The sequence below is a fragment of the Rhopalosiphum padi genome, unplaced genomic scaffold (assembly GCF_020882245.1).
Source record: "Rhopalosiphum padi isolate XX-2018 unplaced genomic scaffold, ASM2088224v1 scaffold13, whole genome shotgun sequence".
Classification (NCBI taxonomy): Eukaryota; Metazoa; Arthropoda; class Insecta; order Hemiptera; family Aphididae; genus Rhopalosiphum; species Rhopalosiphum padi.
The window spans coordinates 597-14,906 of record NW_026870000.1 but is presented as its reverse complement, the minus strand read 5'-3'; the positions used below and the strand labels follow the sequence as shown (position 1 = coordinate 14,906).

The following is a 14,310-nucleotide window of genomic DNA, read 5'->3' as shown; positions in this document are numbered from 1 at the left end:
AAGGTTGGATATACTAGGTTATCCATAAGTTTTCCTTCAAGTAACAGTAAAAAAATAAATCCATTGTCAATATAGAAAACATTTTATGTGCGTATGAAATATAATTTTTTACGAAATCGCGTAAAATAACGATATATTACAATTTAAATATAGGTAATAATATAATATATCCAACTAATTATCATTGACTGACAAATCATCTCCGTTCAGAATCGTTTTTCGTATACAATCCTACCCGTCGTTGCATTCAAATTTAACACATCCACTATAGTGACCAGTGACCTACTCACCATCTCTACTATACACCGGAGCGATACCCACTTTTTTCGTATTGAAAAGGAGCAAATTTTCGGTTGTACAAATAGTCACACTTATAATAGGTACATTTTATATTCTACAAAACATTCTGGTATATTTGTAGGTACTATCTTTTATGGCTTATCATAATTATTATTTCTTATCGTCTGTTATATAATATTATGTCTATATTTCCTATCATTTTGCAGTTTTACATTCGTATTTGTATTTGAGTTTCAACTGTAAATTGTTTTCAAGAATTTTGTAATAAAAATGAAGTTTGTCTGTTAGTTTATGTTTTGATTGTTTCCATTTAAAAAATTATTCAGTGTTGTCCACGTACTAGTTGTTATATAAAAATTGTTGTCCTCCTTACGGTGTCTAGTAGCGACATTTTATCCTCCAACCATTATACATATTTAACTTACTATTTTTTTTTTAGATGGCAGTACAGCAGATCATTCAATACATGCCGAGACATGAATTCACATTTCTACCACTATGCTAAATATCAATATCCTACGTTGAAAATGTACTAGACGATACTGCTAATAACAAGGGTTTTGTGCAACGTGCGTGTAATGGGTATTGAATTTAATTGATATTAAATTAATAGTAGTGTAACAAAAAGTCAGTGTCATGAAACCCTGACCATTAGATTATAAGCAAATGATTCTAATTTTCAATAATTGACATTCAAATATTACATTTAAGCTGATACTTCACAAACACAATAAAAAATGATTTAATATCATAATTTTGACATGATTTTACATGGTAATTTAAACAAATATTACAAAGTCATATTTTTAACTGTTTATAAAACACTCAATTCTCATGTTAGTGTCTAGAAACCTTGACTACTAAATTATGACAATGATTCTTATTGTATACGTTATACAAGTATTACAAACTCTTATTATTTTAATATTGAAAAGCAGCAATTTTATGTTAATGTACAAGTGTATTCTTTACTTATATTTTGTTTTACATTAAAACTCAACAAAACATTCTGGTAGATTTGTACTATCTGTTTTATTGCTAAGCATTATAATTATTTCTTTAACCATTATACGTATTTAACTGACTATTTGTGTTTTAGATGGCAGTACTGCAGATCACTGGAGGCATGCTGAGACATGAATTAACATTTCTATCACTTGGGAAAGTTACAACATTTTCCGTTGAAAATGGAATAGAAGGTACTGCTAATATTAATGGTTTTATGCAACGTGCGTGTAATGGGTATTGGATGTAATTGATATTCAATTAATAGTAGTGTTACAAAAAGTTAGTGTCATAAAACCCTAACCATTATATTAAGTAAATGGTTCTTATTTACCATTATTAACTTCCATATATTTCATTTAGGCTCATACTTGATAATAAACACTATAAAACGTGCTTATATATCATAATTTTGACTCATATTACAAATTCATATTTTTAGCTGCTCATAAAAATCTCAATTATCAAGTTAGTGTCATGAAACCTAGACAATTAGATTAAGTAAATGATTCTTATTTACCATTACTAACATCCATATTTGTCATTTAAGCTGATACTTCATAAACACTATAAAACATGTTTTTTATATGATAATATTGACTGATATTACAAATTCATACTTTGAACTGCCTGTAAAACACTGTATTCTCAACTTATTCTCCAACGGTTATACGTTATTAACTTACTACATTTTTTCAGATGGCAGTATATCAGATCAATCAAGGCATGCTGAGACACGAATTCACATTTCTACCACTAAGGAGAGTATCAACATCCTAGGTTGAAAATGGACTAGAAGATACTGATAATAATATTGGATTTATGCAATGGTTATTGAATATAATTGACACTAAATTAATAGCTGTGAAACAATTGAGATTTGTTAAATATCTGAATAAAATAATAGTAAACAACTTTAGCTTGTATTGTTTATTCTTAAATTTTACCTATGCTATAAATATATTTTGTTTTTACTATAATATTTAAATGATCATTATAAAACATTTATAAAACACTCAAATATTAAGTTCATGTTTAGAAGGTTGAACAATAGTTTAAGAAATTTACCATTATTGTCTTTCACGTGTTTCATTTAACCTGGTATTTTGAATACACTATAATACATGTTTTTATATGATAATTTTGACAAATTCCAATTTTAAACTGCTTATAAAACACTCAAAATTATTAAATGTATGCACCGACAGAGGGCGGTAGTGGGGACGACATCCGTCGGCCGATGCCCGATCGCCTCAGAGTAAAACTAGTTGGTTGTGTGCCGTTCGCCGGACGGCCTTTTGACATAATTGACGGTTGTTTTTACTTAGCTATTGGGTGTAGTTGTTGTTCATTTAATAAAGATTTTTGATATTATAAACGAATTGTTCATATTTTATGCCCGAAGTTAACACAAGTAAGTGTCTTGATCCTTGACTACTCTATTACGAAAATGATTCTAATTTATAATTTTTAACTTGCACATGTCTCATTTAACCTGATATTTTTACTTCATAAAAACCATAAAATATGATTTTACAAGTTAATTTTGACGAATAATACAAATTAATATTTTTAGATTCTGAACGGAGTGATGAATGTATTGATTTTACAACGATGTTTGTATTATTTTTGTGTCCGTCATCACTTTTTGGAGTAGTAATAATGCTTCGTTTTTGACTTCAGCCCCTCTTTGAAAAGACAAAATCGATTTTTTGATTTTGCTGCAAGTCAAAAACGAATCATTGTAAATACTTGAAATTTTCAACAAACGTTTATATTAGCGTTATCTATTTGCGATTAAATTTTCAAAATATTTTGACATTTTTTAAGCTACTTATAGATAATTGAGACTTATCGTAGTAAAAAATAAATCAAAAATCGTTAGTCACAATTATTGTTTATAAGCATTTAAAGTTCATATGTTTAGAAAATATATCAAAATCACGAAAATTTGCAAAGAATTTTGAAGTTGAAAATTCATAAAATCTTTGTGATTTATACTTAAGGTTGGATATACTAGGTTATCCATAAGTTTTCCTTCAAGTAACAGTAAAAAAATAAATCCATTGTCAATATAGAAAACATTTTATGTGCGTATGAAATATAATTTTTTACGAAATCGCGTAAAATAACGATATATTACAATTTAAATATAGGTAATAATATAATATATCCAACTAATTATCATTGACTGACAAATCATCTCCGTTCAGAATCGTTTTTCGTATACAATCCTACCCGTCGTTGCATTCAAATTTAACACATCCATTATAGTGACCAGTGACCTACTCACCATCTCTACTATACACCGGAGCGATACCCACTTTTTTCGTATTGAAAAGGAGCAAATTTTCGGTTGTACAAATAGTCACACTTATAATAGGTACATTTTATATTCTACAAAACATTCTGGTATATTTGTAGGTACTATCTTTTATGGCTTATCATAATTATTATTTCTTATCGTCTGTTATATAATATTATGTCTATATTTCCTATCATTTTGCAGTTTTACATTCGTATTTGTATTTGAGTTTCAACTGTAAATTGTTTTCAAGAATTTTGTAATAAAAATGAAGTTTGTCTGTTAGTTTATGTTTTGATTGTTTCCATTTAAAAAATTATTCAGTGTTGTCCACGTACTAGTTGTTATATAAAAATTGTTGTCCTCCTTACGGTGTCTAGTAGCGACATTTTATCCTCCAACCATTATACATATTTAACTTACTATTTTTTTTTTAGATGGCAGTACAGCAGATCATTCAATACATGCCGAGACATGAATTCACATTTCTACCACTATGCTAAATATCAATATCCTACGTTGAAAATGTACTAGACGATACTGCTAATAACAAGGGTTTTGTGCAACGTGCGTGTAATGGGTATTGAATTTAATTGATATTAAATTAATAGTAGTGTAACAAAAAGTCAGTGTCATGAAACCCTGACCATTAGATTATAAGCAAATGATTCTAATTTTCAATAATTGACATTCAAATATTACATTTAAGCTGATACTTCACAAACACAATAAAAAATGATTTAATATCATAATTTTGACATGATTTTACATGGTAATTTAAACAAATATTACAAAGTCATACTTTGAACTGCTTGTAAAACACTGTATTCTCAAGTTATTCTCCAACCACTATACATAATATTTAACTGACTATTTTTTATTTTTAGATGGCAGTACAGCAGATCACTCAATACATGCTGAGACATGAATTCACATTTCTACCACTATGCAAAACATCAACATCCTACGTTGAAAATGGACTAGACAGTACTGCTAATAATAATGGTTTTGTGCAACGTGCGCGTAATGGGTATTGAATTTAATTGATATTAAATTAATAGTAGTGTAACAAAGAGTCAGTGTCATGAAACTCTGATCATTAGATTATAAGCAAATGATTCTAACTTTCAATAATTGACATTCAAATATTACATTTAAGCTGATACTTCATAAACACAATAAAACATGATTTTACATGGTAATTTTAACAAATATTACAAAGTCATATTTTTAACTGTTTATAAAACACTCAATTCTCATGTTAGTGTCTAGAAACCTTGACTACTAAATTATGACAATGATTCTTATTGTATACGTTATACAAGTATTACAAACTCTTATTATTTTAATATTGAAAAGCAGCAATTTTATGTTAATGTACAAGTGTATTCTTTACTTATATTTTGTTTTACATTAAAACTCAACAAAACATTCTGGTAGATTTGTACTATCTGTTTTATTGCTAAGCATTATAATTATTTCTTTAACCATTATACGTATTTAACTGACTATTTGTGTTTTAGATGGCAGTACTGCAGATCACTGGAGGCATGCTGAGACATGAATTAACATTTCTATCACTTGGGAAAGTTACAACATTTTCCGTTGAAAATGGAATAGAAGGTACTGCTAATATTAATGGTTTTATGCAACGTGCGTGTAATGGGTATTGGATGTAATTGATATTCAATTAATAGTAGTGTTACAAAAAGTTAGTGTCATAAAACCCTAACCATTATATTAAGTAAATGGTTCTTATTTACCATTATTAACTTCCATATATTTCATTTAGGCTCATACTTGATAATAAACACTATAAAACGTGCTTATATATCATAATTTTGACTCATATTACAAATTCATATTTTTAGCTGCTCATAAAAATCTCAATTATCAAGTTAGTGTCATGAAACCTAGACAATTAGATTAAGTAAATGATTCTTATTTACCATTACTAACATCCATATTTGTCATTTAAGCTGATACTTCATAAACACTATAAAACATGTTTTTTATATGATAATATTGACTGATATTACAAATTCATACTTTGAACTGCCTGTAAAACACTGTATTCTCAACTTATTCTCCAACGGTTATACGTTATTAACTTACTACATTTTTTCAGATGGCAGTATATCAGATCAATCAAGGCATGCTGAGACACGAATTCACATTTCTACCACTAAGGAGAGTATCAACATCCTAGGTTGAAAATGGACTAGAAGATACTGATAATAATATTGGATTTATGCAATGGTTATTGAATATAATTGACACTAAATTAATAGCTGTGAAACAATTGAGATTTGTTAAATATCTGAATAAAATAATAGTAAACAACTTTAGCTTGTATTGTTTATTCTTAAATTTTACCTATGCTATAAATATATTTTGTTTTTACTATAATATTTAAATGATCATTATAAAACATTTATAAAACACTCAAATATTAAGTTCATGTTTAGAAGGTTGAACAATAGTTTAAGAAATTTACCATTATTGTCTTTCACGTGTTTCATTTAACCTGGTATTTTGAATACACTATAATACATGTTTTTATATGATAATTTTGACAAATTCCAATTTTAAACTGCTTATAAAACACTCAAAATTATTAAATGTATGCACCGACAGAGGGCGGTAGTGGGGACGACATCCGTCGGCCGATGCCCGATCGCCTCAGAGTAAAACTAGTTGGTTGTGTGCCGTTCGCCGGACGGCCTTTTGACATAATTGACGGTTGTTTTTACTTAGCTATTGGGTGTAGTTGTTGTTCATTTAATAAAGATTTTTGATATTATAAACGAATTGTTCATATTTTATGCCCGAAGTTAACACAAGTAAGTGTCTTGATCCTTGACTACTCTATTACGAAAATGATTCTAATTTATAATTTTTAACTTGCACATGTCTCATTTAACCTGATATTTTTACTTCATAAAAACCATAAAATATGATTTTACAAGTTAATTTTGACGAATAATACAAATTAATATTTTTAGATTCTGAACGGAGTGATGAATGTATTGATTTTACAACGATGTTTGTATTATTTTTGTGTCCGTCATCACTTTTTGGAGTAGTAATAATGCTTCGTTTTTGACTTCAGCCCCTCTTTGAAAAGACAAAATCGATTTTTTGATTTTGCTGCAAGTCAAAAACGAATCATTGTAAATACTTGAAATTTTCAACAAACGTTTATATTAGCGTTATCTATTTGCGATTAAATTTTCAAAATATTTTGACATTTTTTAAGCTACTTATAGATAATTGAGACTTATCGTAGTAAAAAATAAATCAAAAATCGTTAGTCACAATTATTGTTTATAAGCATTTAAAGTTCATATGTTTAGAAAATATATCAAAATCACGAAAATTTGCAAAGAATTTTGAAGTTGAAAATTCATAAAATCTTTGTGATTTATACTTAAGGTTGGATATACTAGGTTATCCATAAGTTTTCCTTCAAGTAACAGTAAAAAAATAAATCCATTGTCAATATAGAAAACATTTTATGTGCGTATGAAATATAATTTTTTACGAAATCGCGTAAAATAACGATATATTACAATTTAAATATAGGTAATAATATAATATATCCAACTAATTATCATTGACTGACAAATCATCTCCGTTCAGAATCGTTTTTCGTATACAATCCTACCCGTCGTTGCATTCAAATTTAACACATCCATTATAGTGACCAGTGACCTACTCACCATCTCTACTATACACCGGAGCGATACCCACTTTTTTCGTATTGAAAAGGAGCAAATTTTCGGTTGTACAAATAGTCACACTTATAATAGGTACATTTTATATTCTACAAAACATTCTGGTATATTTGTAGGTACTATCTTTTATGGCTTATCATAATTATTATTTCTTATCGTCTGTTATATAATATTATGTCTATATTTCCTATCATTTTGCAGTTTTACATTCGTATTTGTATTTGAGTTTCAACTGTAAATTGTTTTCAAGAATTTTGTAATAAAAATGAAGTTTGTCTGTTAGTTTATGTTTTGATTGTTTCCATTTAAAAAATTATTCAGTGTTGTCCACGTACTAGTTGTTATATAAAAATTGTTGTCCTCCTTACGGTGTCTAGTAGCGACATTTTATCCTCCAACCATTATACATATTTAACTTACTATTTTTTTTTTAGATGGCAGTACAGCAGATCATTCAATACATGCCGAGACATGAATTCACATTTCTACCACTATGCTAAATATCAATATCCTACGTTGAAAATGTACTAGACGATACTGCTAATAACAAGGGTTTTGTGCAACGTGCGTGTAATGGGTATTGAATTTAATTGATATTAAATTAATAGTAGTGTAACAAAAAGTCAGTGTCATGAAACCCTGACCATTAGATTATAAGCAAATGATTCTAATTTTCAATAATTGACATTCAAATATTACATTTAAGCTGATACTTCACAAACACAATAAAAAATGATTTAATATCATAATTTTGACATGATTTTACATGGTAATTTAAACAAATATTACAAAGTCATACTTTGAACTGCTTGTAAAACACTGTATTCTCAAGTTATTCTCCAACCACTATACATAATATTTAACTGACTATTTTTTATTTTTAGATGGCAGTACAGCAGATCACTCAATACATGCTGAGACATGAATTCACATTTCTACCACTATGCAAAACATCAACATCCTACGTTGAAAATGGACTAGACAGTACTGCTAATAATAATGGTTTTGTGCAACGTGCGCGTAATGGGTATTGAATTTAATTGATATTAAATTAATAGTAGTGTAACAAAGAGTCAGTGTCATGAAACTCTGATCATTAGATTATAAGCAAATGATTCTAACTTTCAATAATTGACATTCAAATATTACATTTAAGCTGATACTTCATAAACACAATAAAACATGATTTTACATGGTAATTTTAACAAATATTACAAAGTCATATTTTTAACTGTTTATAAAACACTCAATTCTCATGTTAGTGTCTAGAAACCTTGACTACTAAATTATGACAATGATTCTTATTGTATACGTTATACAAGTATTACAAACTCTTATTATTTTAATATTGAAAAGCAGCAATTTTATGTTAATGTACAAGTGTATTCTTTACTTATATTTTGTTTTACATTAAAACTCAACAAAACATTCTGGTAGATTTGTACTATCTGTTTTATTGCTAAGCATTATAATTATTTCTTTAACCATTATACGTATTTAACTGACTATTTGTGTTTTAGATGGCAGTACTGCAGATCACTGGAGGCATGCTGAGACATGAATTAACATTTCTATCACTTGGGAAAGTTACAACATTTTCCGTTGAAAATGGAATAGAAGGTACTGCTAATATTAATGGTTTTATGCAACGTGCGTGTAATGGGTATTGGATGTAATTGATATTCAATTAATAGTAGTGTTACAAAAAGTTAGTGTCATAAAACCCTAACCATTATATTAAGTAAATGGTTCTTATTTACCATTATTAACTTCCATATATTTCATTTAGGCTCATACTTGATAATAAACACTATAAAACGTGCTTATATATCATAATTTTGACTCATATTACAAATTCATATTTTTAGCTGCTCATAAAAAATCTCAATTATCAAGTTAGTGTCATGAAACCTAGACAATTAGATTAAGTAAATGATTCTTATTTACCATTACTAACATCCATATTTGTCATTTAAGCTGATACTTCATAAACACTATAAAACATGTTTTTTATATGATAATATTGACTGATATTACAAATTCATACTTTGAACTGCCTGTAAAACACTGTATTCTCAACTTATTCTCCAACGGTTATACGTTATTAACTTACTACATTTTTTCAGATGGCAGTATATCAGATCAATCAAGGCATGCTGAGACACGAATTCACATTTCTACCACTAAGGAGAGTATCAACATCCTAGGTTGAAAATGGACTAGAAGATACTGATAATAATATTGGATTTATGCAATGGTTATTGAATATAATTGACACTAAATTAATAGCTGTGAAACAATTGAGATTTGTTAAATATCTGAATAAAATAATAGTAAACAACTTTAGCTTGTATTGTTTATTCTTAAATTTTACCTATGCTATAAATATATTTTGTTTTTACTATAATATTTAAATGATCATTATAAAACATTTATAAAACACTCAAATATTAAGTTCATGTTTAGAAGGTTGAACAATAGTTTAAGAAATTTACCATTATTGTCTTTCACGTGTTTCATTTAACCTGGTATTTTGAATACACTATAATACATGTTTTTATATGATAATTTTGACAAATTCCAATTTTAAACTGCTTATAAAACACTCAAAATTATTAAATGTATGCACCGACAGAGGGCGGTAGTGGGGACGACATCCGTCGGCCGATGCCCGATCGCCTCAGAGTAAAACTAGTTGGTTGTGTGCCGTTCGCCGGACGGCCTTTTGACATAATTGACGGTTGTTTTTACTTAGCTATTGGGTGTAGTTGTTGTTCATTTAATAAAGATTTTTGATATTATAAACGAATTGTTCATATTTTATGCCCGAAGTTAACACAAGTAAGTGTCTTGATCCTTGACTACTCTATTACGAAAATGATTCTAATTTATAATTTTTAACTTGCACATGTCTCATTTAACCTGATATTTTTACTTCATAAAAACCATAAAATATGATTTTACAAGTTAATTTTGACGAATAATACAAATTAATATTTTTAGATTCTGAACGGAGTGATGAATGTATTGATTTTACAACGATGTTTGTATTATTTTTGTGTCCGTCATCACTTTTTGGAGTAGTAATAATGCTTCGTTTTTGACTTCAGCCCCTCTTTGAAAAGACAAAATCGATTTTTTGATTTTGCTGCAAGTCAAAAACGAATCATTGTAAATACTTGAAATTTTCAACAAACGTTTATATTAGCGTTATCTATTTGCGATTAAATTTTCAAAATATTTTGACATTTTTTAAGCTACTTATAGATAATTGAGACTTATCGTAGTAAAAAATAAATCAAAAATCGTTAGTCACAATTATTGTTTATAAGCATTTAAAGTTCATATGTTTAGAAAATATATCAAAATCACGAAAATTTGCAAAGAATTTTGAAGTTGAAAATTCATAAAATCTTTGTGATTTATACTTAAGGTTGGATATACTAGGTTATCCATAAGTTTTCCTTCAAGTAACAGTAAAAAAATAAATCCATTGTCAATATAGAAAACATTTTATGTGCGTATGAAATATAATTTTTTACGAAATCGCGTAAAATAACGATATATTACAATTTAAATATAGGTAATAATATAATATATCCAACTAATTATCATTGACTGACAAATCATCTCCGTTCAGAATCGTTTTTCGTATACAATCCTACCCGTCGTTGCATTCAAATTTAACACATCCATTATAGTGACCAGTGACCTACTCACCATCTCTACTATACACCGGAGCGATACCCACTTTTTTCGTATTGAAAAGGAGCAAATTTTCGGTTGTACAAATAGTCACACTTATAATAGGTACATTTTATATTCTACAAAACATTCTGGTATATTTGTAGGTACTATCTTTTATGGCTTATCATAATTATTATTTCTTATCGTCTGTTATATAATATTATGTCTATATTTCCTATCATTTTGCAGTTTTACATTCGTATTTGTATTTGAGTTTCAACTGTAAATTGTTTTCAAGAATTTTGTAATAAAAATGAAGTTTGTCTGTTAGTTTATGTTTTGATTGTTTCCATTTAAAAAATTATTCAGTGTTGTCCACGTACTAGTTGTTATATAAAAATTGTTGTCCTCCTTACGGTGTCTAGTAGCGACATTTTATCCTCCAACCATTATACATATTTAACTTACTATTTTTTTTTTAGATGGCAGTACAGCAGATCATTCAATACATGCCGAGACATGAATTCACATTTCTACCACTATGCTAAATATCAATATCCTACGTTGAAAATGTACTAGACGATACTGCTAATAACAAGGGTTTTGTGCAACGTGCGTGTAATGGGTATTGAATTTAATTGATATTAAATTAATAGTAGTGTAACAAAAAGTCAGTGTCATGAAACCCTGACCATTAGATTATAAGCAAATGATTCTAATTTTCAATAATTGACATTCAAATATTACATTTAAGCTGATACTTCACAAACACAATAAAAAATGATTTAATATCATAATTTTGACATGATTTTACATGGTAATTTAAACAAATATTACAAAGTCATACTTTGAACTGCTTGTAAAACACTGTATTCTCAAGTTATTCTCCAACCACTATACATAATATTTAACTGACTATTTTTTATTTTTAGATGGCAGTACAGCAGATCACTCAATACATGCTGAGACATGAATTCACATTTCTACCACTATGCAAAACATCAACATCCTACGTTGAAAATGGACTAGACAGTACTGCTAATAATAATGGTTTTGTGCAACGTGCGCGTAATGGGTATTGAATTTAATTGATATTAAATTAATAGTAGTGTAACAAAGAGTCAGTGTCATGAAACTCTGATCATTAGATTATAAGCAAATGATTCTAACTTTCAATAATTGACATTCAAATATTACATTTAAGCTGATACTTCATAAACACAATAAAACATGATTTTACATGGTAATTTTAACAAATATTACAAAGTCATATTTTTAACTGTTTATAAAACACTCAATTCTCATGTTAGTGTCTAGAAACCTTGACTACTAAATTATGACAATGATTCTTATTGTATACGTTATACAAGTATTACAAACTCTTATTATTTTAATATTGAAAAGCAGCAATTTTATGTTAATGTACAAGTGTATTCTTTACTTATATTTTGTTTTACATTAAAACTCAACAAAACATTCTGGTAGATTTGTACTATCTGTTTTATTGCTAAGCATTATAATTATTTCTTTAACCATTATACGTATTTAACTGACTATTTGTGTTTTAGATGGCAGTACTGCAGATCACTGGAGGCATGCTGAGACATGAATTAACATTTCTATCACTTGGGAAAGTTACAACATTTTCCGTTGAAAATGGAATAGAAGGTACTGCTAATATTAATGGTTTTATGCAACGTGCGTGTAATGGGTATTGGATGTAATTGATATTCAATTAATAGTAGTGTTACAAAAAGTTAGTGTCATAAAACCCTAACCATTATATTAAGTAAATGGTTCTTATTTACCATTATTAACTTCCATATATTTCATTTAGGCTCATACTTGATAATAAACACTATAAAACGTGCTTATATATCATAATTTTGACTCATATTACAAATTCATATTTTTAGCTGCTCATAAAAATCTCAATTATCAAGTTAGTGTCATGAAACCTAGACAATTAGATTAAGTAAATGATTCTTATTTACCATTACTAACATCCATATTTGTCATTTAAGCTGATACTTCATAAACACTATAAAACATGTTTTTTATATGATAATATTGACTGATATTACAAATTCATACTTTGAACTGCCTGTAAAACACTGTATTCTCAACTTATTCTCCAACGGTTATACGTTATTAACTTACTACATTTTTTCAGATGGCAGTATATCAGATCAATCAAGGCATGCTGAGACACGAATTCACATTTCTACCACTAAGGAGAGTATCAACATCCTAGGTTGAAAATGGACTAGAAGATACTGATAATAATATTGGATTTATGCAATGGTTATTGAATATAATTGACACTAAATTAATAGCTGTGAAACAATTGAGATTTGTTAAATATCTGAATAAAATAATAGTAAACAACTTTAGCTTGTATTGTTTATTCTTAAATTTTACCTATGCTATAAATATATTTTGTTTTTACTATAATATTTAAATGATCATTATAAAACATTTATAAAACACTCAAATATTAAGTTCATGTTTAGAAGGTTGAACAATAGTTTAAGAAATTTACCATTATTGTCTTTCACGTGTTTCATTTAACCTGGTATTTTGAATACACTATAATACATGTTTTTATATGATAATTTTGACAAATTCCAATTTTAAACTGCTTATAAAACACTCAAAATTATTAAATGTATGCACCGACAGAGGGCGGTAGTGGGGACGACATCCGTCGGCCGATGCCCGATCGCCTCAGAGTAAAACTAGTTGGTTGTGTGCCGTTCGCCGGACGGCCTTTTGACATAATTGACGGTTGTTTTTACTTAGCTATTGGGTGTAGTTGTTGTTCATTTAATAAAGATTTTTGATATTATAAACGAATTGTTCATATTTTATGCCCGAAGTTAACACAAGTAAGTGTCTTGATCCTTGACTACTCTATTACGAAAATGATTCTAATTTATAATTTTTAACTTGCACATGTCTCATTTAACCTGATATTTTTACTTCATAAAAACCATAAAATATGATTTTACAAGTTAATTTTGACGAATAATACAAATTAATATTTTTAGATTCTGAACGGAGTGATGAATGTATTGATTTTACAACGATGTTTGTATTATTTTTGTGTCCGTCATCACTTTTTGGAGTAGTAATAATGCTTCGTTTTTGACTTCAGCCCCTCTTTGAAAAGACAAAATCGATTTTTTGATTTTGCTGCAAGTCAAAAACGAATCATTGTAAATACTTGAAATTTTCAACAAACGTTTATATTAGCGTTATCTATTTGCGATTAAA

General features: G+C 28.0%; 1 long non-coding RNA gene across 19 annotated transcripts in view; it reads left to right on the top strand.

The window, feature by feature from the left end:
- LOC132931514 (uncharacterized) overlaps positions 1-13,423 on the top strand; it is a 31,784-nt gene extending 18,361 nt beyond the window's left edge. For 13 of the 19 annotated variants that reach the window (XR_009662696.1, XR_009662695.1, XR_009662692.1 and 10 more), the window contains 11 exons: positions 4,498-4,640; positions 5,134-5,233; positions 5,739-6,453; positions 7,782-7,924; positions 8,232-8,374; positions 8,868-8,967; positions 9,474-10,188; positions 11,517-11,659; positions 11,967-12,109; positions 12,603-12,702; positions 13,208-13,423. This is a non-coding gene — a long non-coding RNA (uncharacterized LOC132931514). The remainder of the gene's footprint in view (positions 1-4,497; positions 4,641-5,133; positions 5,234-5,738; positions 6,454-7,781; positions 7,925-8,231; positions 8,375-8,867; positions 8,968-9,473; positions 10,189-11,516; positions 11,660-11,966; positions 12,110-12,602; positions 12,703-13,207) is intronic. The other 6 variants (XR_009662693.1, XR_009662694.1, XR_009662691.1 and 3 more) reach the window with 6 other exon arrangements.
- Positions 13,424-14,310: the final 887 nt, after the last annotated feature.